Source organism: Phacochoerus africanus, chromosome 11 (assembly GCF_016906955.1).
Source record: "Phacochoerus africanus isolate WHEZ1 chromosome 11, ROS_Pafr_v1, whole genome shotgun sequence".
Lineage (NCBI taxonomy): Eukaryota > Metazoa > Chordata > Mammalia > Artiodactyla > Suidae > Phacochoerus > Phacochoerus africanus.
Window position 1 is genome coordinate 84,932,595 of NC_062554.1, and position 26,523 is coordinate 84,959,117.

General features: G+C 36.4%; 1 protein-coding gene across 1 annotated transcript in view; it reads right to left on the reverse strand.

Moving 5' to 3' along the window:
• Positions 1-26,523, reverse strand: part of CRPPA (CDP-L-ribitol pyrophosphorylase A) — a 301,491-nt gene that overhangs the window by 222,925 nt on the left and 52,043 nt on the right. The gene's annotated exons all lie outside the window — the stretch shown is intronic.

The window sequence follows — 26,523 nt, forward strand, 5'->3', positions numbered from 1 at the left end:
AGCTACATTTCCAAACATGTTTCTAAACTGCCTGAGGATTACCATATCCAAACTTGATTTAACAAATATAGGTATCCAGAAAATTCCAAATCCCTTATCTCATATTTATATCAAACTATTTGCAGGTCACAGCTTTCTCAGTAGCTGATATTTTAAATATCAACATATCCTTTTTAGAGAATATATTTGGATTCTGAACCTGGAGACATTTCAGTCTATCATGAGCAAAAATATAAAAGCCTGACTGCTTTAGTAAAATATAAGTAACACGTTTTAGCATTTTAAGCAGAATCATCAAAATGACCAACTTAATCAATTGAATAATACTAAGTAGCTATCATGCCCATGGTTTGTGTTAAGTTATCACCATACATGGTTAAATGCGACATGTTTTGTGTCCTCAAGGAACTCAAGTCTAAAAGGGAGGCTGATCTATAGTAAATATTTTGTGAAAGAATGTGACAGACACGGCATTCGAAGATGAACAGGAGGTAAAATACTTAATTCTAAGAGTCCCCATCATGGCACACCGGAAATGACTCCGACTAGGAACCATGAGGCTGTGGGTTCGATCCCTGGCCTCGCTTAGTGGGTTGAGGATCCGGTGTTGCTGTGAGCTGTGGTGGAGGTCGCAGACATGGCTCGGATCTGGCGTTGCTGTGACTGTGACTTAGGCCAGCAGCTACAGCTCCAATTAGACCCCTAGCCTGGGAACCTCCATATGCCGTGGGTGCAGCCCTAAAAAGACAAAAGACAAAAATAAATAAGTAAATAAATGAATAAATACTTAATTCTACGTGAAGATATCAGGGAAAGCCTATCAGAGGAAATGGTCTCTGATTTCGTTCCAACGACTAAATAAAATTCAGCAAAGGAATAACTTTCAGGCAAAAAGTGCCAAAGACACAAACACCGCAGATTCTGCTACGTTTGCAATTACAGAGAGCATATCCATCTAAGACAGACTGCAGGAAGGTCACAAATAGAAATATTACATTTAGCACCCTTTGCCAATCTACTTTATCACACTGGAGGTTGCAAAACTCAGAATTTTAATGATTTGTGGAGTTTAATATGGTATTGAGACAGAATATTAACCTAAGTAGTCAGTGTAGGACCATGGGTTTTGATGCATTCTTTAATATGTCCATTGATTAACATTTGTGGCTTAAGGGCTCCAGGGAGTAACATCCCCACAGGCCTTGTTTACTATAGGGAGTGTACCTACACCCAGATGGACATTAATCCCTAACCCCCTGTGACTCAGTTTACAGGAAGAAAAGGACAAAGAAACTATGAGACTTATGGGACATTCCCACCCCTAAGACCCTATTGGACAAGGACTGATATAGGTAACTGAACAAGGCCAATGGGAGAAAACCACATCTTTCTGGACCCCACATTTGTAAACCCCTCCATCTTTAAGGAATACAAATCCTATAGGACAATAAAGAAGGGGGCTCTTCTCCCTCCTCCCAGAAGCCCTGGGAGCTACTGGCTTTCCTTTAATAAAGACTTTGCTTGCTTGCTGCCTATATGTTCACACGCAGAGTTCATTCTTTGACTGCTGTGAACAAGAACCCAGATTCCCACATCAGCGTCATCAGAGTTACCTCCCAATAAAGTTGCGGTAAACTTCCACAATCTACTGCCAATATCTGCCGTGCCATCATAGTAGTATGTGAGTGAGACATACCTACAGTAAGCAGTTTTCTTAACACATGGTTAAATTCAAAACATGATTAGCAATAACCTTTTTCCTGCCTCCTTCCGGAGGCAAGATAATTGAACACATCTATGAATAGGTTTAAAAGCACTCAGGAACACTTCGGTTGCTTCTAAGTTTTGATGACTACAAAAAATGTTCGTATAAATATTCAAATACAGGTTTTTGTATGGACCCAAGTTTTCAACTCATTTCAGTAAGTATAAAGAAATGCAACTGCTGGATCTGCTAAGAGTATGTTTAGTTTTGTAAGAAACTGTCAGACTGTCTTCTCAAATGGATATACCATTTTGCATTATCACCAGCAATGAATGGGAGTTCCTGTTACCCCCATCTAATTTGCCCTTTTATAATGACATGTGACATGAAAAATCTTTTCATATGCTTATTCCACACCTGTATAACTTTATTGAAGTGTCTTTTAGTCTTTCATTGAGTTTTTTCTTAGAGTTTTAAGAGTTCTTTGGATATTTTAAGAGCCCTTTGTCACCTATGTCTTTTGCAAATACATACTTGCAATTTGTGTCTTGTCTTATTCTCTTCAAAGTGTCTTTTGCAGAGAAATTTTTAATTTTAATGAAGTTCAGTTTATCAACTCTTTCATAGATCATGCCTTTGTTTCATCTAAAAAGTTGTCACCATTACCAAGGTCATTTAGATTTTCTCCAATGTTATCTCTAACTCATTTTTTGCATGTTGATTTCCAATTATTCCAACATCATTTATTCAAAAAACTATCTTTGCTCCATTGTACTGTCTCTGTCAAAGATCAGTTAATTATACTGACATGGGTCCATTTCTGGACTTGCTATTCTTATTACTACATCTTTACATCAAGTCTTGAAGTAGTGTCTGTCTTCCAACTTTGTTCCTCAGAATTGCATTTGCAGTACTGGGTATTTTGCTTCACCATACAAACTTTAAAGAAAGTATATCAAAATCTATTTTAAAAAAATAAAAACAAGAAAAACTTGCTGGCATTTTTCGGAACTGCATTGAGTATGTAAATCAAATTGGGAAGAAATTTATCTTGATAATATTGAGTCTCCCTATCTATGAACATAGAATCTTTACTTATTTCGTTCTTTTTAAAATTTTGTTCAGTTTTATAGTTTTCATTATATAGGCCCTATACATATTTTGTTTGATTTATAAGTATTTAATTTGAGGCACTAAAGTGTATGTTTGTAATTTTAACTTCTACCTATTCATTGCTAGTATACAGAACACAAATGACATGGGCATATTAACTCTGAATCCTACAACCTTTCTATAATCACTTACTTCTAGGAGGTCTTCTGTCACCTCTTTCAGATTTTCTACATAGACAATGATGTCATCTGCAAAGAATTTTATTATGTCCTTATGAATCTGAGCACTTATTCCTTTTGTTTTATTTACTAGGAATTCCAGTATGATGTTCAAGACAAATGATGAGGGGAAGTATCTTTTCCTTGTTCCTGATCTTTAGTAGGAAAGCTGCTAGTTTTTCACTGTTAAGTATGCTGTTAGCTGTATATTTTTCATAGATATTGTTTATCAAGTTGAAAAAGCTCCTATTCCTAGTTTGCCAAGTTATCAATCATGAATGGGTGCAGGGTTTCACCACTTTTTCTGCATCTATTGAAATGATCACCTGATTTTTCTTCTTTATCCCATTGATGCAATGTATTCTTATGTTTTGTAAAGTTGAACCAGCCTTGAATACCTGGGATAAATCCCACTTGATTATATAGTTTACAACTTTTACATACATTGTTTGATTCTATTTAATTTTGAGAATTCTTACATTTATATTCATCAAATATTGGTATGTATTTCTTTCCATATAATGTCTTAGTCTGGTTTTGGTTTGGCTAACATTAGAATGAATTTGGAAATCCTTCTTCTGCTTGTATCTTCTAAAAGAAATTTTAGAGTATAGCTGTATTTTTTTCCTTAATTGTTGGAATCCTCAAGTGAACCCATGTTGATTTCATGCTGTTTTGGTAAATTATTAACTGTTAATTCAGTTTCTGTAATAGATGTAGACCTATGCAGGTTGTCTACTCCTATGAGTGTTCACGGATTGTGTCTTTCAAGCCATTGGTTCATTTCCTCTAGATTATCAAACTTGAGGGCACAGAACTGTTCGTAATATTCCTTTATTATCCTTTACATGTCCTCTGGTTCTATAAAGATGTCCCCTACTTCATTTTTGATATTAGTAATTTGTATCTTTTCTTATGTGGCTTATTGATTTTATGAACCAGCTTAAAGTTTTATCTGATTTTGTGTGATTTTCTGTTTTGCATTTCATTGATTCTGCTTCATTTTAATTCTTCTACTTATTCTGGAATTTGATGTAATTTCTTAACATATTAGATTATCAATGAAATATAATATATACACTCAGTGCTATGTATTTCCCTGTAAGTATCTATTTTGCTGCATTTCAAAATTTTGCTAAGTTAAATTTTGTGTTTAGTTCAAAATTTATATATCTATATATATAGATATAGGCCACAGCTCTGGCACACAGAAGTTCCCAGGCTAGGTGTTGAATCAGAGCTACAGATGACAGCCTATGCCATAGCCACATCAGATCCCAGCTGTGTCTGTGACCTATACCACAGCTCAGAGCAAAGCCAGATCCTTTAACCCACTGATCGAGGCCAGGTAATTAAACCCATATCCTCATAGGTATTAGTTGGGTTTTTAATCCACTGAGCTACAATGGGAATTCCCAAAGTATTTTTTAAATTCCTCTTGAAATTTATTTGTGCTTAGAAGTATATCATTTAATCTCTAAGAATTTAAAATTTTCCATCTATTCTCTTGTCATTTATTTCTAGTTTAATTCCATTGTGGTCTGAGAGCAGACACCATATGATTTCTACTATTTTAAATGTATTAAGGTGCATTTTATGACCCAGTATGTAATCTTGATTAACATTTCATGACAACTTGGAAAGGATGTATACTCTAGTATTACTGGATGAAATAGTGGATAGATGTCTATTATATCCCAGCTGATTGATAGTATTGAGTTCAATTATGTCCTTACTGATTTGCTGCCTGTTGGATTTTTCCATTTCAAAGAAAGAGGTATAAAATTCTCCAACTATAATAGAGGATTCATCCATTTCTACCCGCAGTTCTACCAGGCTTATCCCATGTATTTGTTAGGCACATTTTGTAGTAAGACTTTTTCCGTATTCTTGGAGAATTGAATCCTGTATCTCTAAGTAAATCCTTCTTTATTCCTTGGTATCTTTACTCTCTCTGAAGTCTGCTGTTTCATGTTTGTTTACTTTTTTTGTTAAAGTATAGGAGACTTAACAATACTCCCTAAATTTCTGTGGACAATATAGTGATTCACAATTTTTAATCAATTATTATAAAAGAATGTCTATACTCCCTGTGCTGTACAAAATATCCTCGTAGCTTATGCATTTTGTACATAATCGTTTGTACCTCTTATTCATCTATTACTGTACCTTGTCCCTCTCTTTTCCTCTCCCCACTGGTAACCACTGGTTTGTTTTCTTTATCTGGGCATCTGTTTCTTTTTCTTATATTTTATAATTTTTCAAATTCCATAATAAGTAATATCATACAGTATTTGTCTTTCTGTGACTTACTTCATTAGAGTAATAGCCTCTAAGTCCATCCATATTGTTGCAAATGGCAAAATTTCATTTTTTATGACCTAGCATTCTATTGTGTTATGTGTGCACACACATACCTTCTAATTAAAATTTTTATTTAGCTAATAAAGAAGTCATAAAGATGAGAGAATAATTTGAATAAAAACCAGAAAGTAATAAAAAGATCAAGAAACTAATAGCTGATTTTTTAAGTTAAACAAAATTGATAAACCTTTAGCCAGATTCATCTAGCAGGGGAAAAAAGGCAAGAAGGTCCAAATCAGTAAAACCAAAAATGAAAAAGGAGAAGTTATAATCTATACCATGGAAACAAAAGATCATAAGGGGTTACTACAAAGTGGACAGCATAGAAGAAATGGACAAGTTCCTACAACCACCCAAGACTGAGCCAGGAAGAAACATAAAATATGAACAGATCAATTACCAGTCAAGAAACTGAATAAATAATTTAAAAAACTTCCCACAAGTCCAGGACCAGATGGCTTGACAAATGAATTCTACTAAACATTTAGAGAAGACTTAACACCTATCCTTCTGAAACTATTTCAAAAAATTGCAAAGGAAGGAATGCTTCTGAACTCATTCTATGAGGCCATCATCACCCTGATACCACAAAAAAGTTTCACACACACAAAAAAATTTACAGGCCAATACCACTGATGAACATAGACGAAAAAATTCTCAAGAAAATATTATCAGACAGAATCCAACAATACACTGAAATGGTCATATACCATGATTAAGTGAGATTTATCCCAGGGATGTGAGTATTGTGCAACAGTCAAAAAAAAAAAAAAAATCTAACAGCATGATATACCATGTTAACAAACTGACAAACAATATGATCATCTCATCTGAGCACAGATGCAGAAAAGGCTTTTGATAAAATTCAATATTCATTTATGATAAAAAAAACTCTCCAGAATATAAGTATAGAAGGAATATACCTCAGCATAACAAGGGTCGTATATGATAAGCCCACAGCTAACATCATCCTCAACAAAAAGCTGAACACATGTCCTCTAAGATCACAAACAAGACAAGGATGCCCACTCTTACCACTTCTATTCAACATAGTATTGGAAATCCTAGGCACAGTAATCAGAGAAGAAATAAAAAGGAATCCAAATTGGAAATGATGTACAACTGTCACTGTTTGCAGATCACAGAATTATAGAAAATCTTAAAGATGCCACTGAAAAACTGAAAGAGCTTATTAAATAATTCAGTAAAGTTACAGAATACAAAGAGAATATACAGAATTTGTTCCATTTCTGTATACTAACAATGAACTATCAGAAAGACATTTAGGCAACAATCACATTATTATCATATTAAAAAAATAAAAATACCTAGATATAAACCTACCTGAGGAGGTAAAGAACCTGTACCCCAAAAACTTTAAAACACTGTTGAAAGGAATTCAAGACAACAGAAACATGACAAGATATACCATGTACGTGGATTGGAAGAATTTAATATTGTTAAAATGATCATAGTACCCAAGGTGATCTAAAGATTCAATGCAACCCCTATCAAAACACCAAGGCGTTTTTCACAGTAAATAATTTTAAAACTTGTAAGGAAACAGAGAAGACCCCAAAGAGTCAAAATAGTCTTGAAAAACAGAGTTGGAGCTATCATGCTCTCTGACCTCAGACTACACTACTAAACTGTAGTAATACCAACAGCATTGTACTGGCATGAAATCACACACACAGTTCAACGGAATGAAGAACCCAGATATAAACCCATGCACTTGTGGTCAATTAATCTACAACAAGGTAGACAAGAACATAAAACGGGGAAGAGACATTTTCTTCACTAAGTGGTGCGGGGAAAACTAGACAGCTATATGTAAATGAGTGAAACTAGAACATTTTCTCACGCCATATTCAGAAATAAACTCAAAATAGATTAAAGCCCTAAATATGAGACCAGAAGCCATAAAACTCCTACAAGAAACTGTAAGAACAGTCTTTGACAAAACAAATAAGATTTAGTTAAACTTAACAGCTTTTGCACAGCAAAGGAAGCAATCAACAGAACAAAAACACAACCTCTTGAATGGGAGAAAACATTTTCAAGCGGCGTGATTAATAAGGGATTAATATCCAAAATACATAAAACTACTTTATTTAAAAATGAACTGAAGACTTGAATGGACATTTTGCCAAAAATGACATATCGATGGCCAACAAGCACATGAAAGAATCCTAATAATGCTAATCATCAGAGACACGCAAATCAAAACCACAATAAAGTATCACCTCACACTTGTCAGAATGGTTATCACCAAAAAGGCCACAAATAATAAACGTTGGTAAGTATGTGGAGAAAAGAGAACCCTTGTGCAATGCTGGTGAGAACCTAAATTGGTACAGCCACTGCAGGGAACAATATGGAGAATTTTCAAAAAACTAAAAATAAAACAACCATATGATCCAGCAATTCCATTTCTGGGTATATATATCAAGAAAATTAAAACACTAATTTGAAAAGATACATGCACCCCAATGTTTACAGAACCACTATTTACACAAGCCAAGATATGGAAGCAACCTAACATTTCATCGATAGATAGATAGACAAAAAAGTGCATGTGTGCGTGTGCATGTGCGTAATCCCCTCACTATTAATCTGAGCCTATTTCAAGTAGATTTATTGTAGATAACATACAGTTTGGTCTTGTTTTTTGACCTAGTCTGCAATCTCTGCCTTTAAATTGGTCTTTTGGATTCTTGACATGTAAAAGCATTCTTATAGTTGGAATAGTATCAACCATATTTTTAAACTGTTTTCTATTGTGGACCTTGTTCTTTTTGTCCTTTTTCTGCCCTTTGTGGTTTGAATTAAGCATTTTATATGATTTCCTTTTTCTCCTTTCTTAATGTTTTGGTTAAGCTTTTTTTTTTTTTTTTTAGGGACAGTCCAAGAATCTGCAATTACATTTACTACTTATTGACATGTACTCCAATTTCCTCCCTTCTCTCCCCTATACCATTGCTGAACATTCATTTCACTTATATATATGTGTGTATATACATATATACATACACAAGCATATATATATACATTGATTTTATTTTGAACCTGTTATCTGTTCAATTCAGAAGAAAAATAAACGTTTTTGTCTTCACTTATTCTCCAATGGTCTTGCTTTCTTTATGTAGATCCAAATTTCTGACCCATCTATTTTCTCTTCACTGAAGCATTTCTTTTAATATTATTGAAAGGCAGGTGTGTAGCAACAAATTCCTTTGATGTCGGTTTTAGAGTTTTACATTATTCCTTCACTTTTGGATGATAATTCTAAAATAGTACAGAATTCTAGGTTGGTATTTTTTTCTCTTAATGCTTTATATCTTGCATTCCACCCCCTTCTTGCTTGCATAATTTTGCGAAGTTACATGTAGTTCTTATCTTTGTGCCTTCATAGGTAAGGTGTTATCCTCCTCCTTTCGGGTTTTTCAAGATTTCTCTTTAATTTTCTACAGTTTAAACATCATATGCCTAGGTGTAGTTTATTTAGCCTTTATTGTTCTTGATGCTCTGAATATTCTTGTATCCTGATTTGGTTCCTGACATTACTTTGGGAAAAATTTTCTGTCACAGCTTCAAATATTCTTTCTCTTTCTTCTCCTTCTAGTAGTCCCACTCTATGTCTATTACAATTTTTGTAGTTGTTCTTAGATATTCTATTTTTTCTAGTCTTTTCTTTGCTTTCAGTTTTGGAAGTTTCTATTATGACATCTTCAAGTTTAGAGTTTTTTTTCCTCCTCAGCTGTGTCCAGTCTGCTAATGACACAAAAGGTATTCTTCATTTCTGTTAGTGCTTTTGATCTACAGCATTTTATCCTTAGACTTTCTATCTCTTTACAATGTACCTCTGCTCTTGCGTACTATCTCATTTAACTGTAAGAGCCCTTAGTATATTAATGTTTTAAATTCTCAGGTAATTCCCACATTTCTGCCATTTTTGGTTCTGGTTATGATGCTTGCTCTTTTCAGACTGCTTTTTGCCTTATATTATGCCTAGCAGTTTTTTCTTGATAGCTGGTTATGATGCACTGGGTAAAAGGAACTGCAGTAAATAGGCCTTTAGTAATGTGGTGGTAAGATTAGGCAGCAGTGAAGCATTCCTTAGTCCTATGATTGAGTCACAGTCATTTAACGAGCCTGTGGGGCAGACAGCTGGAATGAGCTTAGGTTGAGTATGTTAGATTCTGGAAAAAGTTTAGTTTCTGATAAATTAGGTTCTCTGGAGGCCCAACTTTTTAAGAACAAAATGCTCTGGCCTCCTTCAAAATGGTTACTTTTCCCCCTCCCTCTTGCCAGAGGCATGAAGAGTTTTTTTTTCGTATATTCACTATGAGAAACTGGCTGAGTCAGAAATAAAACTGACAAGTTAAGGGAGAGGCTCTCCTATGCCTGGATGAATACCCCTGGAGTTTTTTTACTTTAACTTGTCCCCACTGTGTCTTCCTCCAGTAATTCATCAGCTGTAGTTTAGGTTTTCTTGCACTGGCGCTGGTTCCTATAGGAGTTTCCATTTATGCATTTTTGTTCCAGTAGGTTGTGATTCTCTGTATTTGCCTATTTTTCCAATTTTGAGGATAGCAGTCTACTCTGTAACCTCCCTTCTCTAATGGATTTAAGAAATGTTTTCAATTTTTCAGTTTGTTTAGCTTTTCCCTTGTTAGGACAGAATGACCATTTCTAAACTCCTTGCATGCCTGGGAAAGCACAAGTTCCCCACTCAAGAGACAGTGCTCCACAAAATTGGGAGTAAAATGTGCAAAGGAAAGACATAGGGTGCAGAAAGAATGATGTCCCAAAAGGAGAAGAATAGAAGAATTACTAGGAAAGTAGTGATGAACAGTCTCAAGATGATGGCTATGCAAGTGAAAGAATGGGGAAATAGGGAAGAACAGATTGTGGTTCTTCGGGATGGATGTCTAACAGTGGAGAACAAATTCATAGCCATACAGGAATGAGTGGAATCTCTTTGAAGGCCTCAGGAAAAACTGTTTGCCTCTGGGAAGAAAAGACCAGGGGACAAAGTTGACATGAAGCATTGATTTTTACCTGCACTATGTGTACATTGTCCTATCACTTCTTGGTAAATTAACTTCATATAATACTCATGTAGTATAGTGTAATAAGCAATATATTCTATTTCCAACAAATATATGCTTACAAGAGTTAAGATTTTGTTTGCAAACATACATGTTTAATACTTTCAACAAATCAATCTGATGTTCTGGTTATAATTAAGTTGCAGAGCATTTAAATTCTAGGCACTCAAACCTGAAAATAATCTGTACTACTATATTATAAAATAGCAAATCTGGCTACCATTATGATAAATGTGGGATATCAATCCTTATACAGTCACCTTGTTCTTATTCCTACTTTTTTCTAACAGTAAATTTAAAGCAATTTGCAAACTGTGCATTAAAATTCATAACAAGTCCTTAGATGGGTTCAATTAATGATAGTATATGTGAATATGTGAAGAGTGAGTTTGATGAACTATTGCCAAGTAATGAAGAGGATGGACTTTGGAGTCAGATGGAGTTGGGTCCTTCTACATAACCAGTTATCTGACTAGGGAGAAGACATTTAACCAGCCTGTCTCTCAAGCTTATTCTATTTTCAGAAATGGAGAATAAGATTTATATAAAAAAAAAAAAAGTTAATAGCCATGTGAAATGTCTGGCATATGTCTAGTTTAAGATAATTCCTTGATTAAGTCTAGGTTAATGGTTATCATAAAGTTAATCACACTAATTGGGGTTTAAGAAGTAGCCAGATGCAATTTAGTAAGGGCTAATGTTGGCATAGAAGTCTATTTTCTCTGTAGTGATACTGGGGGTAGTGCTGACAATGTGTACAACATTATACTTTCCTTTATACCTCGTTTCCATGAAGAAAAATGGAAAAAAAAATATCAGTAAAATTGGAAGTATATAGAAAAAAATAACACAAGTTCAATATATAACATTCTCAGAGTTCCCGTCATGGCGCAGTGGAAGTGAATCCAACTAGGAACCGTGAGGTACGATGCCTGGCCTCACTCAATAGGTTAAGGATCCAGCGTTGCCCTGAACTGTGGTGTAGGTCGCAGACGCAGCTTGGATCCAGCATTGCTGTGGCTGTGGTGTAGGCTGGCAGCAATTGCTCTGATTAGACCCCTAGCCTGGGACCCTTCATATGCCAAGGGTGTGGCCCTGAAAGGACAAAAGACAAAAATATATTTTTTTTATAATTTATATATTATATTTTATAATTTATATATACTATGTTTTATAATTAATATATTTTATAATTTATATTTTTATATACATATAAAATATTCTCAATCGAAATAATTAGTCATGAATATCCTCTTCCCAATTTGATTTGTTCTGTACATTACACACAGCTGAAGATTTTGTTCTGTGTACATTGTTTCTGTCTTTTCTATGTGGTAGTTAGATGACTAATGTCAAAAAGAGTCAAGAGTCTGCACTATACCTCCCATGCTATTCAGTCTCCTACTGTTAACCTCCTTCCCTGCCCTCTGCCCTGGACCATCCTCTGTTATGCTATTATGTTATGTTCCCTACTATGTTCTTTGCCTCCTTGATATGAAGGATTACCATCTGCTCACCAGCATTCTCAAGTGATTTCTGCTGCTTTTCCCAACTCTTACTTCAGGTCTGAAGGCAGAATTATTAGCACTCCAGATCCCTACTGCTCTTCCTCCATGCAAAACCCTCTGCTTTCTCAAAACGTATGCCATCCAGATCATCTTCCAACCTTCACAATACTATTGTCTCTCATGCTTCACAGGCTCTACAGTTTCAGGCACATGGGATCAGTCTTTTTACTCCAATTACTGACATTATTCTGGCTGAATCCAAGGTCCAAGTGCACCAACATTCAATACTCTACCACTTTCATGGACCTTTAACTTCACTTAAACAACTAACTCCTATTGTTGAGAACTTGATTTTTACCTTTACGTGTAACTTCTCTAACTTTTCATTCCATAATCCAATCTGCCTGGAAACTGCATCCATCATTTCTTTTACTCACCTTCCAGATTGAAGGTGCCCTTTTCTCTGAATGGGGCATCCAACCCTGTAAAACCTCCATTTGCTTTTTTTTTTTTTGGTCTTTTTGCCTCTTCTAGGGTCTCTCCTGCGGCATATGGAGGTTCCCAGGCTAAGGATCCAATCGGAGCTGCAGCCACCAGCCTACACCACAGCCACAGCAACACGGGATCTGAGCCGTGTCTGCAACCTACACCACAGCTCACGGCAACAATGGATCATTAACCCACTGAGCAAGGCCAGGGATCGAACCGCAACCTCATGGTTCCTAATCGGATTCGTTAATCACTGAGCCACGACAGAAACTCCTCCATTTGCTCTTGATGAGGACATGTTCATTTTCCTAGATTGCCCTTCATCTACCAAGAGACCACGGTTGAAGGCTTGAAGAACTTTATTACTAGTACCCCAATTGCCTTGATCTCTTGTACATCCATAGGTTTCCTTTTTAAAGTCCAACTACAAAATCATGCAATCTATTTTCTGGATTTTTAGTCCATTCTTTCCAGTTATGAACATGCATAGTTTGAAGAACCAAATATCCCTACCAGATTTGTAACGAAAAAGTTGACCTCACTCCTTTCATCCTATATTATCTTCCCTAGAGGCAATCATTTTCCCTTCTCCCAACTCTCATACTCATTTGCATGTGTAACATTCAACTACTGTTGAGTAACAAATGCATAATCTCAATGGTATGCAGCAATAAACTTATTTCTCACACACACTCAACTCTGGGATGGCTGAGATGACTGTGCTTTAAGCTGCAGAACCGTAGGTTGGCCATGGCAGTTTTGAGCCATAGGTTGCACTCTGCAGGCCACACTGGAGGGGCAGCTACTAGGTTATCATCCCTTTCTTATGGCAAGAGAAGCACCAAAAGGGCAAGCCCAACTGCATGGACACATTTACTAGTCTGCCTATATCACATCTCCTAAAATCCCAAAGCAAATTAGGAGGCCAAATCAAGAAACCAAGGAGCAGACCAAATCCAGAATCATGGAGCAGAAATTAGGCCAGATCCAGAACCAAGGCCTCACCAGGAGGCCACAGCAATGTGCAGAAGTAGAACACGGCCAGAGGACTGAGCAATCGGGACTGAGTAATTTACCTATCTTACCACCTCTTTAAATAATACACTTGTAACACTGCCTCTTTCCTGAGTTGGCTATCACATAGGGAAGAATTTTGTCTTCTCTCCTTCCTCTCTCACCGTAATGCACAGTAACATTTCCCATTCCCCACCCTTCAATATCATAATTTTCATTAAATCAATACTGAATGTTTCCATTGTTAACTATGAAACATTACTCATAGCTAAGTTATATAATTCCTTTCCTGCACAAATTTTGATTTTTCACTTCTTTTGTTTCTAGTGTTTAATTTTCTATATACTGATGACTCATTCAAGAGCAAATAGCTATTTATCTAGATCTCTTCTCAAGATATTGAGACACATAGGCATTGTACTAACTTAACATTCCTCAAGTCATCCTGGGAGTCTTCTGACCTTTTTCCACATGGACTGGTTGTCCCCTGACAGTCTCATGCAGCTATCATCCTGAAAACTCCTTATACTGTGATCCTGGAGATATTCGTCATCTTTCTCCTGTCACGGAACCCCAGTATTCTATACAACCCCAGTATTCTATACAACCTTTTTTTGTGGAACACCCCCTCTAATAGCTTTCTGAGAAAGGGAGTGTAAAAACTAAGTTTTCCTTTCCTCAATTTTTTTTGTTTTGCCAAGTTTTCTTACTGAATATTGGCTTTATTTGATTGGACTTCTAGTTTTCTTTTCATTCCTGTATTTCATCTTTTTGTCTTTTGTGAAAAAGTTCCTGAGGTTTATTCTTATTTCTTTCTTTATGCTCCACTTTTATTTTTTGAGCATTCTGATTTTATTTCATGTTTGCAATGAACTTTTATCTTTATAATAACATTAACTTTTTTCAAGTTCTCCTTTCTCTTCATATTTGCTGCTTCCTATTACCCTTTTCTGTTTGCTTTGGTCTCAATATTCCACAATAACTGCATTCTTCACTTGGGATGGTAAACTGTCAGCTTACATTTAAGAGTGGAAGATTCAAAAGCTGTTAAGCAAAGAGTACATGGGTGGGGTTTGTGAACAGTGAGCTTCACTATAGGGCAATAAGCTTGAGATACTGAGATACTCACATAATCCTCAAATAAAATACTTCCAATTTCCACCCAGGAGAGAAAGCCAGGCCACTAGTATATTGGCTGTTGAGTGGGAGAAAAGGCCGTGGGCTTTCCCAATTGGGCAGGCAGTATACTCATGATCTGCTGGTCACTATTCTGGGCAAGTCATTCATTCACTCAATGGCATCCAATATTCCCTCCAGACATAAGGAGCCCTTCACACATCTGCCTCTGTGCGAGGCGTGGGTCAAGGGGTGGAGAAGGTGATTTAAGTATCAGACTACTTCTTAAATATGTTCCAGCAAAGCCTACTTATTTTGTCCCCCTTCATTCAGTTCTAGGGGTATCTGGTGCTACCAGGTTCTGAACTTCTAGGGAATTCTACCATAGTCAATTTTCCTCATTTATCAGCTTTCCAGTTATTATTTGTTTGCCATCACACCTCTGATTCTCCTTATTCTTGTGGGTTCATGTTGTATTTAATCCCTTGCTAAGAAGCTTTAATGAGGTTTGAGTAGTGAACAAAATTATACACATTCATTTGGTTATCTTTACCCACAAACAGGAATATGTGCATTCTAACTAGGTAAGTTAATTCCAAACTGTCATCTATAAAAGTGGCTTTAATTTATATTCCCATAAACAGGGAATGAACATGTAGGAGAGTTGTCAACATGAAGTGAATATATAGGACTCAGAGGAATTGGAAAAACCTCTGAAAATAGCATTTTGTCTATAATACATTTATTTTTCTAGGAAGGCCTTCTACAAGGGTCAGATCTTCTATAACACAAAAAAAGTGAGGAATCATTGTTTTATAATAATCAAGTAATGGTCCATGGGAACAAATAATCTGATTATATATCTGTTTTTCCAGCTTCAACATCATTCATAGCATTGTTTCTGCAAAGCAGCCTGGGAAGTTTGCCCAACAAAGAAGATACACATTAGAGAAAAACTAAATCAAAGGCATGCATGCACAGGTTTCTCAAGTTATAGAGCATATTCAGAATGTTTCAAGTAGAAACAAAATAGACTATCGCACAATGAGGTAAACAATGAACACCTGCATTCAGTTTATCATCTGAAAATCAAACTTGAAGCATTTTGCATACATTTACATTGTTTAAATTATGCAATGTATTTCAGAATTGCAGGAGTTATCCAAGAAGCTTTGTTCTTACAATATATCCAATCATTTTATGAGTAAATAAACAACTTCAGACCTAAGTCCCTATGAGGCAGATAATATAGATGCAACCCTCAGTCTTCAGCAAAGTACAAACGACCTGGCTAGGGACAAGCTTTCTTTCCATACAAATTTTTAGATGAGTTTACACAGAATTACATTCACAAAAGGCTTTCCAACACTTAGCAATTACAAAAACTTATTTTATTCACAATTTTACCAGTCCTACCCAATCAAAATCCACAATGAACTTCTAGGCAAACACCATCCATATGCATCAGTTATACACTGCCTAGAAGATGATACTTCTTTCTGCATTCAGATAATTAGGGGGGGAGGGAATGAATTTCACTGACAATTCTTTTTTTTTTTTTTTTTTTTTTGCTATTTCTTGGGCCACTCCCGCGGCATATGGAGATTCCTAGGCTAGGGGTTGAATCGGAGCTGTAGCCACCGGCCTACGCCAGAGCCACAGCAACGCAGGATCTGAGCCACGTCTGCAACCTACACCACAGCTCATGGCAACGCCGGATCGTTAACCCACTGAGCTAGGGCAGGGACCGAACCCGCAACCTCATGGTTCCTAGTTGGATTCGTTAACCACTGCGCCATGACGGGAACTCCGAATTTCACTGACAATTCTGTAACTGTTTTTAGTCATTTCCATTGACCCTCACAATTGAGTATTGTCAAGCACTATCAGAAACAAAGGTTCACTGGAATACTGTACTCCTCTCATGCTTCTTTGAAAAAGTAAGCTAATCAATCCATTGTTGGCGAATGAAATTAAGAAATTAAGATACTGTTCAGAAACACAATCAGTAGACCTAACACACTTGCATTATCTAGCCTCAGTGTAAACAACTAAGGGAAAAACTGAAACCCTGTATCAATACCCAACCCCAAAGATAAGGCAGCTTTAAAACCATGCAGAGAGAGCTGTTACAAGGCTGCTTTGTTATCTCATCCAGAGATAATGAGGGTGAAATAAATCCAGAAAATAGAATAGGAAAGGAAAGGCCCAGAGCCAGAACATATTTCAGTAGCAACAGGCTTGTCAGTATTATTAACTAGGTTAGAAGATGTGAGAAAAAATGATCTATTGGTTAGATTAATGGCATCTGGTTAATTCAAGTTACCTGTAGGACATCTAGTAGAAATGCTCATGACAAGTTATAAATACATGCCCAACACTTAGGAGAGAAATATGAAAAAGAATGATCAGAAAACTTGGGAAATATATCTGTCCACATGCTTAGTACATATGTAGGGAAAATTTGCCAAGCAACACTTAGAAGAATCAATAAGGTTGGGAGGGAAAATCATACAAGAAAACATTAAGACAAGGAGATCACAATTAAAGCAGTACATTCAGAGACTGGGGGAACTGAAGAAAAGAACCAATGATTTAATAAGATCAGCTCTACTTTTTTTTTTTTTTATTGACACAAGTTGCCCAAAATTTAACCCATGTCACTACAACACTTAAGACTGTAACAATCTGCTTTAAACCCCAATCATTATCTGCAGTCCTTTATTGATCCAAACATAGTTTTAAAAGTACCCCACCTTCAATACCAACAGCTTGCCCAGTAGGAGCCTCCTGCTGGGCCACTCCTTGCACAAATTTTAGTACCTTCTGCCTTCTCCGAATTTGGATCTCACACGACAAATATTTCAAAATATTTCTTCAGAGTCTCACTTTACAATCTAATTACCTCAGCATCAACTCTTGACTTAAACTTTATAAAACTCCATTTCTAGGTTTTCTATGAAACTCTGTGGTTCCTAAAAACTCTTCTCTACAGCCTAGCCTACGTCCTTCAATCACAAAAAGTCCTAACTACAAGAGCAGGAATTAGATTCACCTCAACTCTAGGACACTGAGACTAATACCAACCCCCCAAAAATCCGTTCAGCAATCAAATAGAGCACTGGACTGATATGTTCAACAACACAGATTGCTTTCACAATCATTATGCTTTACCCTAAGAATCCAGACAGTAAAGGGCTATGATTCCATTTATATGATATTCTAGAAAATCAAACACTACAGAAAGAAGAAACAGATCAATGGTGGCTAGCAACCATATGGGGATGGGGAAAGGGAACTGACTGCCAATTTGGCCATGTGATTTGCCTTATCCAGTAGAAGAAGGCAGAAACGACAAGTGCCAGTGAAAAATCTAGGTTTTAAGAAATCCTCTGTGTGTTTCCACCCTTTTATAGCTCTACCATCTCCATGAGACAAACAAGCCTGAATAGACTGCTTGTCAAAGAAAGATAAAGGAATGGAGCAGAGCTGTCCAGCCTATATATGACCACTCTGCAAAGAGCTGCCCCAAAGCACAGTACCTGCATGCACGAACACACACCTGGTGACCAGAGACTGGCCTAAGGCCTGCATGGCCCTCCCTCACCATCAGAGAGCTAGGTTATGCTCCCTGGGAAGGATGAAACCATAGTTCCTCACTGGTCTGTAGCTGTGCTATTTACTAAGATTGTAGGGGACAGTAGGAAGTTAGCCAGGAACATCAACATCACACTAATTCCTCCTTGGTACCGAGAATACGGATCACTTCTTTTGTTGACAACAACGATAGAACACATGAGTGAAAACACAGCTCTCTAGGTAGGTCACATTTCTGTTCCTTTTTTGTACAATCTATGGACTCCACCATAGACCAGCAGGGCATGCCAAGAGCAAATACCAACTCCTATGCCATTACACCTAACTCTGTGCACCAACCTCCAATGTCCTTAGACCTTTGTGTTCAATGAACTACACTGGCTCTTGCCACCCCCAATGAAGATGGAGGCAAATATATGTTGTACCACTATTAACAAGGCCTAGAAACAAGGTGCACTCTTCTATACACAATCATTATCTCAGTAGCCTTATGTAATCCATCCATAATTTAACAACTAAGTTATAAAAGGCACTAAGAATTCTAATTGCATCTTTTTCATTTTTATCACAACAGTTTAAGTGCCTGAAACAATGTGAGGTTTTCTATCTTTGCCTGAATACATCTGCTTCCATTCCCATGATTAGGACATCAATGAAATATGCCACGCCCCCCCCTTTTTTTTTTTTTGCAAGAAAATACTTAATCTCTAGTCCCTGCCTGGGAAACATCAGCTTTTATTCTCCTATCATATCTCTCCCTCTCCAACCCTACTCCATAGATTCTGCTGATTCATCTATTAGTGGGGACCTATCCCCAGAGCAGACAATCCTTCAGATGTTCAATGGCCTATGATCTAGGTGACTTGGCTGATGAAGGTTCTGTCTGCCAGAAACTTGAACTAGAATAGGACAGAATTTGCCAGTTGGGAAAGGAAAGCAAACCTACCAACAGTATGCACTCCTCTTGCAGCTAATGGCAACCACAGCTGAAGTTCCAGCAAAACAAATCACAAATTTAGGAGATGAGAAGGAAAAAATGGATCATAAAAAACCAAAACCCCTAGAATCAACTCAGGTCCCAGTGATCAACCAACTATCTTTTCCCAGTAACTTACAAGTTTCTCTTGCAATACTTTGAGCCTCTCTTCCTTGCAAACTCAAGAGCTATCGAAGAAGTTACAGGACCAGTACAAGTTCTCCATAGAGGAAATTATCTCGAAATTCTTCAGCATGAGTGTGTAGCTTAACAGCATCGTTGATGACTCTATAAATATCATAATTTTCCAAAAATCTTTTCCAAACCAAAATGACAAATTTAAGACTGACTAAATTTGGCAAGAGTGCTACCTGGGTACCCCTTTCACAACATCCTTCAGTCTTCAGAGTCTGGGCTCATCAGTATCAACACTGACACACCCTTCTACCATGCACTGGATGTTCAAAAAACTCCATTTTTAACTCTGAAGCAAATCTGTGTAATGGAATACATCAACCATACATACAATGTCAACAGGAACGGTACTCCTTTTTCAACTATGTTATGGTAATGTATCATGAAGTTGGCAACATAATAACTAAATGATAGTCTGCCCAAAAACTACCATGAAAAATTTAGCCTTAATGCTCAAAAATCTTAGTGTAGCAACACCCTTTCAAAAGATTTGGATGTGTTTTGAGAACAACTGGAAATAAAAAGAAATTTAAATGGTAGCATGAAGGATAAAAAATAGGCCTCATACTCAACCCCAGCTCTCGGTCCTCTGAAAGAGCTGCATTACCTCTCTGTAATAATTATTTCCGGAGTGTTGACATTTATTCTCTGCTAGTCAATGTAAGCAAAAGCACATTCTCTTTCCCAAAGGATTATCATGATATTCAACAGACCTCCAACAAACACAGGCCTAAGTGAAGTAAGAAAATAAATAACAGGAAAAGAAACAGCTCTGATTAGTTTTCACTGTGAAAATATCAAGAGTAAGAAACATATGTAGATATTATAGAAGGAAAACCTTTTTAAAATGGGGACATCATGGAATAAGATAGAGCATCTGTCCTACAAAGCCTGTCACAAAGGTACTATTTATCTAGAGAATCTCATACTAGAAGATTTGATAGCCATCAAGTCTACTATAAGCTAAAATTACCTTTATTTGTACGCACTGGGACCACAAAAAAACTGATGCAATTGTCCTGAAAAAAGTGATTAATCTACGTTAAATACGTTTAATGAGTTCTGCATGTGTTATGTTTTGAGGTTGAGAGAGCCAAAAAGTACTTAAATAATCCTTGCCAAATTGTGGAGTTTTAAGTTGTGATTTTTTTTTCCCCAGAAAATATAATGTTTATGAAAGATCTCAAGGTAATTACACTGAAAACTAGAAGCTATCTCTTGATCACTCAAATGCACAGCAGCAAGAGAGAATAAACTTCCTCCTTACTGTAACTCCAAAGGACTAATTTGGAAACAATTTTATCTAGTGTCTAAAAACCACCAAATCACAAAAATTCCATCACCTTTGCCCCACCTGGGACCATTTCTAGCTTTCTTGCTGCAAAGGCAAAGAATAACTACAAGTGTGAAATGATGTCGTTCCAAATTAGAATAAAGATCAGCACCTAGAATAAGACATTTCAATTCACTTATACCGTATTTTAATTGTGCCCATTTCTCCTAGGTGAATGAAAATATTCTGTAGCATTCTTTCAATCATCACCTAAAAGAAAGAGCAGTTCCTTTACTTTTTCCATTCCCAAGAGTGGGGAGTTGTCCAGTTCACTCTCCAGGTCAAACTGTTTATGTTCAAATAGATTTCACACTTGGCAAAAAACTAGGGAAGGTGGTCAGCACTCAAGGATATCAAGAAATAAGCACTTTTGTTCAGAGTGCACCTTTTTTTTTGTTTTTTTCTTTTTTGGCCACCCCATGGCACATGGAGTTCCCAGGACCTGGAATCAGATCAGTTTGGAACCACAGTTGCGACCTAAGCTGCAGCTGCTGCAACTCTGGACCCTTGATTCACTGTGCCAGGCTGGGGATGGAACCTGTATCCCAGTGCTCCAAGACTCCACTGATCCCATTGCACCACAGCAGGAACTCCCAGAGCACATCTTGTACAAACAGAAAAATGGTAATTCCAAGGGAAAAGCCATTAAAGAGATGCATAACATCTCCCCTGGGGTAAACTATGTTTCCTTTCAGACATTCAATTTACCAAAAATGTTCTTAAGTTATATGGTGGTTTTCAGTTTATTAAGCAAACACATCTATTAGCATGTATATTCATATCAGTATGTATTCATCAACATCTACCCACCAGCTGTTAACACAGGAACTAAACAGGGGCTGCTCCTGGGTTCAGTAATAAAGGTTCAATGTGCAACACACTCACTCTCCTTGCTTTGCTCAGAAGTGAAAATTTGTCACACCTGACCCAGGTGTGTCCTGTATCATTGACTTGCAACAAAATGCTAGGCCATATTCAATACTACACACTGTCTGTGCCGAAGGCTAAGAAACCGCAGAGTTAGTCTTTTCTCGCAGCTCTCCATAAATTTCAGATTAAAGAGTCTTCTTGGTTTAACTTCTCATTTCATCTAGTATTTCTGAAAGCCATACGTATTTCACCTTAAAGGAAGATCACATTAGTGACCGAAACATCCACTCACTGTAGAATCTTGAGTGAGAAAAAAGTGAGCTCAATTTGTCCAGTATATTTTTAGAGGGTTTTATTCTTAGTTGTTCCTCCACCAGTTGTTTACTCCTTGGTATTATTTTATTCCATCACCTAACAGATTGGAGAACACCACCTCAATTTTAAACTGAAGAATTTATGTATTATGGATGTTTCATTGTGCAAAATGTTGATTAAACACAGAACAAAGCAGTAGACTTCACTCAAAAGACTAGTCTTCCTTCAATTTTGCTGTAAATTATAAAAACTACAAGCCCAATAGTTAAATCTTATTTTGCAAATGAATTCCTAAGTTGTTGTTTTGTATATTAAGAACCACAGATAAGCAACTCTACCTATAGTTGTCCAATGGAATACTTTCTACTGTGTTTTGTTGTTGTTGGGGTCACATTTAACACGATAGCCTGCCAACCACTGAACAACACAGCACATACTTCAGGCCACAGGAGGTAAAGTGAATCCTTTACCAATGGCTTCTTGACAGCTTCTATAGAAGACCTGGAATTAAACCACTGAAACAATTAAAATATTACAAACCCACTACAGCAAACTTTGTAAAACTCAGAGTCCCATCATAGTACAGCTACAGCTGCTGGCCTATACCACAGCCACAGCAATGCGGGATCCAAGCCATGTCTGCAACCTACACCACAGGGCATGGCAACACCATATCCTTAACCTACTGAGCAAAGCCAGAGATCGAACCTGAGTCTTCATGGATACTAGCTGGGGTTCACTGCTGCTGAGCATGACAGGAACTTCCATGAATTTATTATTTTATCAATTTATTTCTAGAATTTCTAAATGTACCTGACAAAAATAGAAATTTTTAATGAAAAAGTAGTATAGTTTCAAAATATATTCCAGAGATATCCAACAGATTCTTACCAAAAAATTTAGTGTAAATCATGGCTCTGGAAACCACATACTATTAGCATCTGGATTATCTGAGAATAGTTTATCTGCAGCCATTTTTAACTCAAGACTGCTTTTAGGGTAGTCATGCCTTCCACTGTCCTTAGATGATGTACAAATAGTATTGATTAACAGAGAAAATGAACTTAAATTATAAACTATTAAATGATATACACGTGGAAAATTAACTCCCTAGTGGTACTGCTTCATCCTGTGCCCAATCTTTTCTTCTCTGCTGTGAACCACCAAGAAACAGTATCATCAATCCTACACACACACACACACACACACACAAAAAGCCAGAGATTCTCTGGTCAGATTAAGCTTTCAACTAAGTATCTTCATAAGGAATCTCTTTAGTTACTAAGAACAAAGTCCCAAATTAAATGCAGTTCTCATTAGGTTGCAGCAACAGAAGATAAAAAGGCGAAGTCCCTAGAAACCATGATGTCAACCTCAAGTACAAGAAATACTGCATTCAGCTCTGTGGGATTTTCAGATCAGATCAGACCAACAAACGATCTTGCTTGTTTCGAAAGTTTTCAATAGCATTCCCTGAATTTACCCATCTAGAGGGGGTAAAGCTAAGTCACCAAGGATCAGAAGCTGAAAATAACTTTCATTTTCCCCAGCTTTCTTCCTTGTAATAATAAATTCCATGGAACTGTATCATCCAAAAGATCACAATAAAATGCACTCAGCTATCTCTCTCTTTCACACACACACACACACACACCAATCAACAACTCCCATATGTCAGGAATTGTGCTAAGCATTAAGGACCAAATCTTTCTTTTCTTAAAAGTTCTATAGCACAAATAGCTCTTTTTTTAAAATCAAACACCTCATTACTATCTACAGTATTTTTATGATACAGCTTAGCAAAAAAAGTAGATTTCTAATCCCCAGAAGAATATTTAAAATAAGATTGCCTTTACTTGCCACTACTCACTTATCTCCCCTTTATCTTTAATTAAAATGAAAGCTAAAATAGATAAAATTGACTACAAATCCATCAGTTTCTTGTGCAGAATTCCACTATTTTCTCAGTGTTACTGGCTGTGATCTACAGCAAGAGTTCCTTATGCAATTATGTTTGGGACATGCTAGCATTGGCAAACTTCAGAAACTTCATTTCAGAGACTTTAGTTTACTAACAGGCACTGTAAATATTCAAATGGTGGGTATCATGTCTAGCATTTCCCAAATATATTTTCAAAACTTAAGAGCAATGTCCCATGGAACACAACTTGGAAAATTAGGTTTTAACCCTTCCTAGTTCAGCTTTCCCACAGAATATGCTCCATCTCTCTCTCCCTCTTTAAGTGTCTACCCCGTTTTTATCCTTTTGTCTGTGTTTCTCTTTCTCTATTTCTTCTCTAACTCCCTCATCTTTAGCTGCTCTGCATCTGTTTCTCTTTCTCATCTTAGTTTCCCTCTCTTCCTTTCTCACATACACACCTTTTTTATAAATTCTAATTATTGGTATCATGCCAACCATGATATCTCTATATCAATAATGAGCCCATATTTAATAAGTGAGCCTTTGATTACACATCTTAAGAACTTATTCTGAACCCACTAGTTCAATGTACGCATCTGCTTTGTATTAGTCACTGATGTTATTGTTTCCAGAAACATCTCAAGTAAAAGCTTAAACACTTTAGCTATTTCATCACATAGGGCATTAACCCACTAAATATATCTAATGTGGAAATTATCTACTAGTATAGAGAAAGAAAATATGCCTGATCTGTTAATCTTGCATGTCTACTTAACCATAATTAAAACATCAAAGGAGACAAACATTTTAGAAAGTGGTATTTCCAATTTAAAGAACAAGACATTTAGAAAATGTTTATTTGGCACTAAAATATAATTTTAAATAATTAACATAATAGATGTAACATGTAAATAGTATATAGTCAAGGATCAACTTTTGTATATTTGGCTCTTAAGTATTTGACATTGATACTCAACTTAGGAATAACAGACTTATAAAAAGCACATGAAAGTCAAGCAGTATTACTTGTTGAAGGAACTCAGCAAAGAGCCAAGTTTTCAAAAATTTTATTTCATAAGAGAAATAAAATTGGCAGATATTATGAAAATAAACCTTTTAAGAACTATGAAAATTAAACAAAGTTATGTTCTAGAGTTTGAATTTTCCCTGTTTCGCCATACACTCTTCTGAGGAAAATGGCCTTGAAAACCAATTACCTACAACTGCAATGACAACCAGAAGCCTGGAAGTAATTGAGTAAGGGAAAGCAAAGTTGGAGTTTCTAAAAATCCCAATTCTCAGGTAACTGCCATTATTTGACCTGTCTAGAAGTTCCCTGAGAAAACCCAGATTCTAAGATCTGTCTTTACTTGACCTGAGATGGAGCTTTCCAGCACAGTGTTTCCCTGGGAGCATCAGCTTTAAAACTATCAGTGCTATTTACCACTGCAGCTGCCCAACATGGTGTTAGCAAATAAGCTAACCAAAACAATTAATAGGAAAACTAAATGGCTTTTGTTAAGATATGTTCCCCCTATGCCTACTTTGGTAGGAGTTTTTATCATGAACGTATATTGAACTTTGATGTCCATTGGGGACTTGAAAAGCTCCAACCTATACCTAGGAATCTAGAAAAGGCCACCTATACACATGGGGCTGTGCACTTAATAAGCAAAGACTCTACACTCTCACTTCTGGCTGATCTTTTGCATCTTTATAAGTTGATGAGAGGACTAACTGCTTTTCTGAGCATAGAAAGCATTCTCCCACAGAGAAAGCTTCTAGACAAAGCTGAAAAATTGTCAGTTTCAGACATTTGAGGAAATGTCTAACCATTACCTAACTGCTACAAGCTAACTTAATATACTTTAAATGGCTACATATGACAAAAACTACAAATATTAGAGAATTAGTTCAGGACAGTCATTGAAGAGTAGAAAAAAACATAGTATTTAAAACAGTAAATGCTAAGGGAATTGGTCCCAACTTTCTTAAGTTTCCATGTTACTAAAAATAACCAGTTCCATAAAAAATAACAGATGCAAAGAAACTGGAAGATAATTACTGAATAATAATTTAAGAGAAAACTGTCCTAAAGCAGCCTAGACCTTGGGCTTAGTAAAGGAAGACTTAAATAAGATTTTCAAAATAAATTCAACAATTAAAAAACTAAATGTAAAACTATCATATAATCCAGTGATCCCACTCCTGGCCATATATCCAGAGAAATCTATTATTCAAAAATATACATGCATGCCAATGTTCACTGCAGCACTATTTACAATAGCCACACCATGGAAACAACCTAAACATCCAACAATAGAGGGATGGATAAAGACTATATGGTACATATATACATATATAGACTATTACTCAGCCATAACAAAAAACAAAATACTGTCATGTGTATCAAAATGGATGGGTCTAGAGTTAAGATGAAGTGAAGTAATTCAGAAAAAGACAAATAATCATATGATATCACTTCTATGTGGAATATACTACAAAAGGATACAGAAGAACTTATTTATAAACTAGAAACAAACTCAGACTTCCAAAATCACATTTAAGGTTACCATAGGGGAAACAGTTGGGGAGTGGCAGGAGAAATTAGGAGGATGGAAATAACATATACACACTACTATATATAAATCATAATTAACAAGGACTTACTGTAT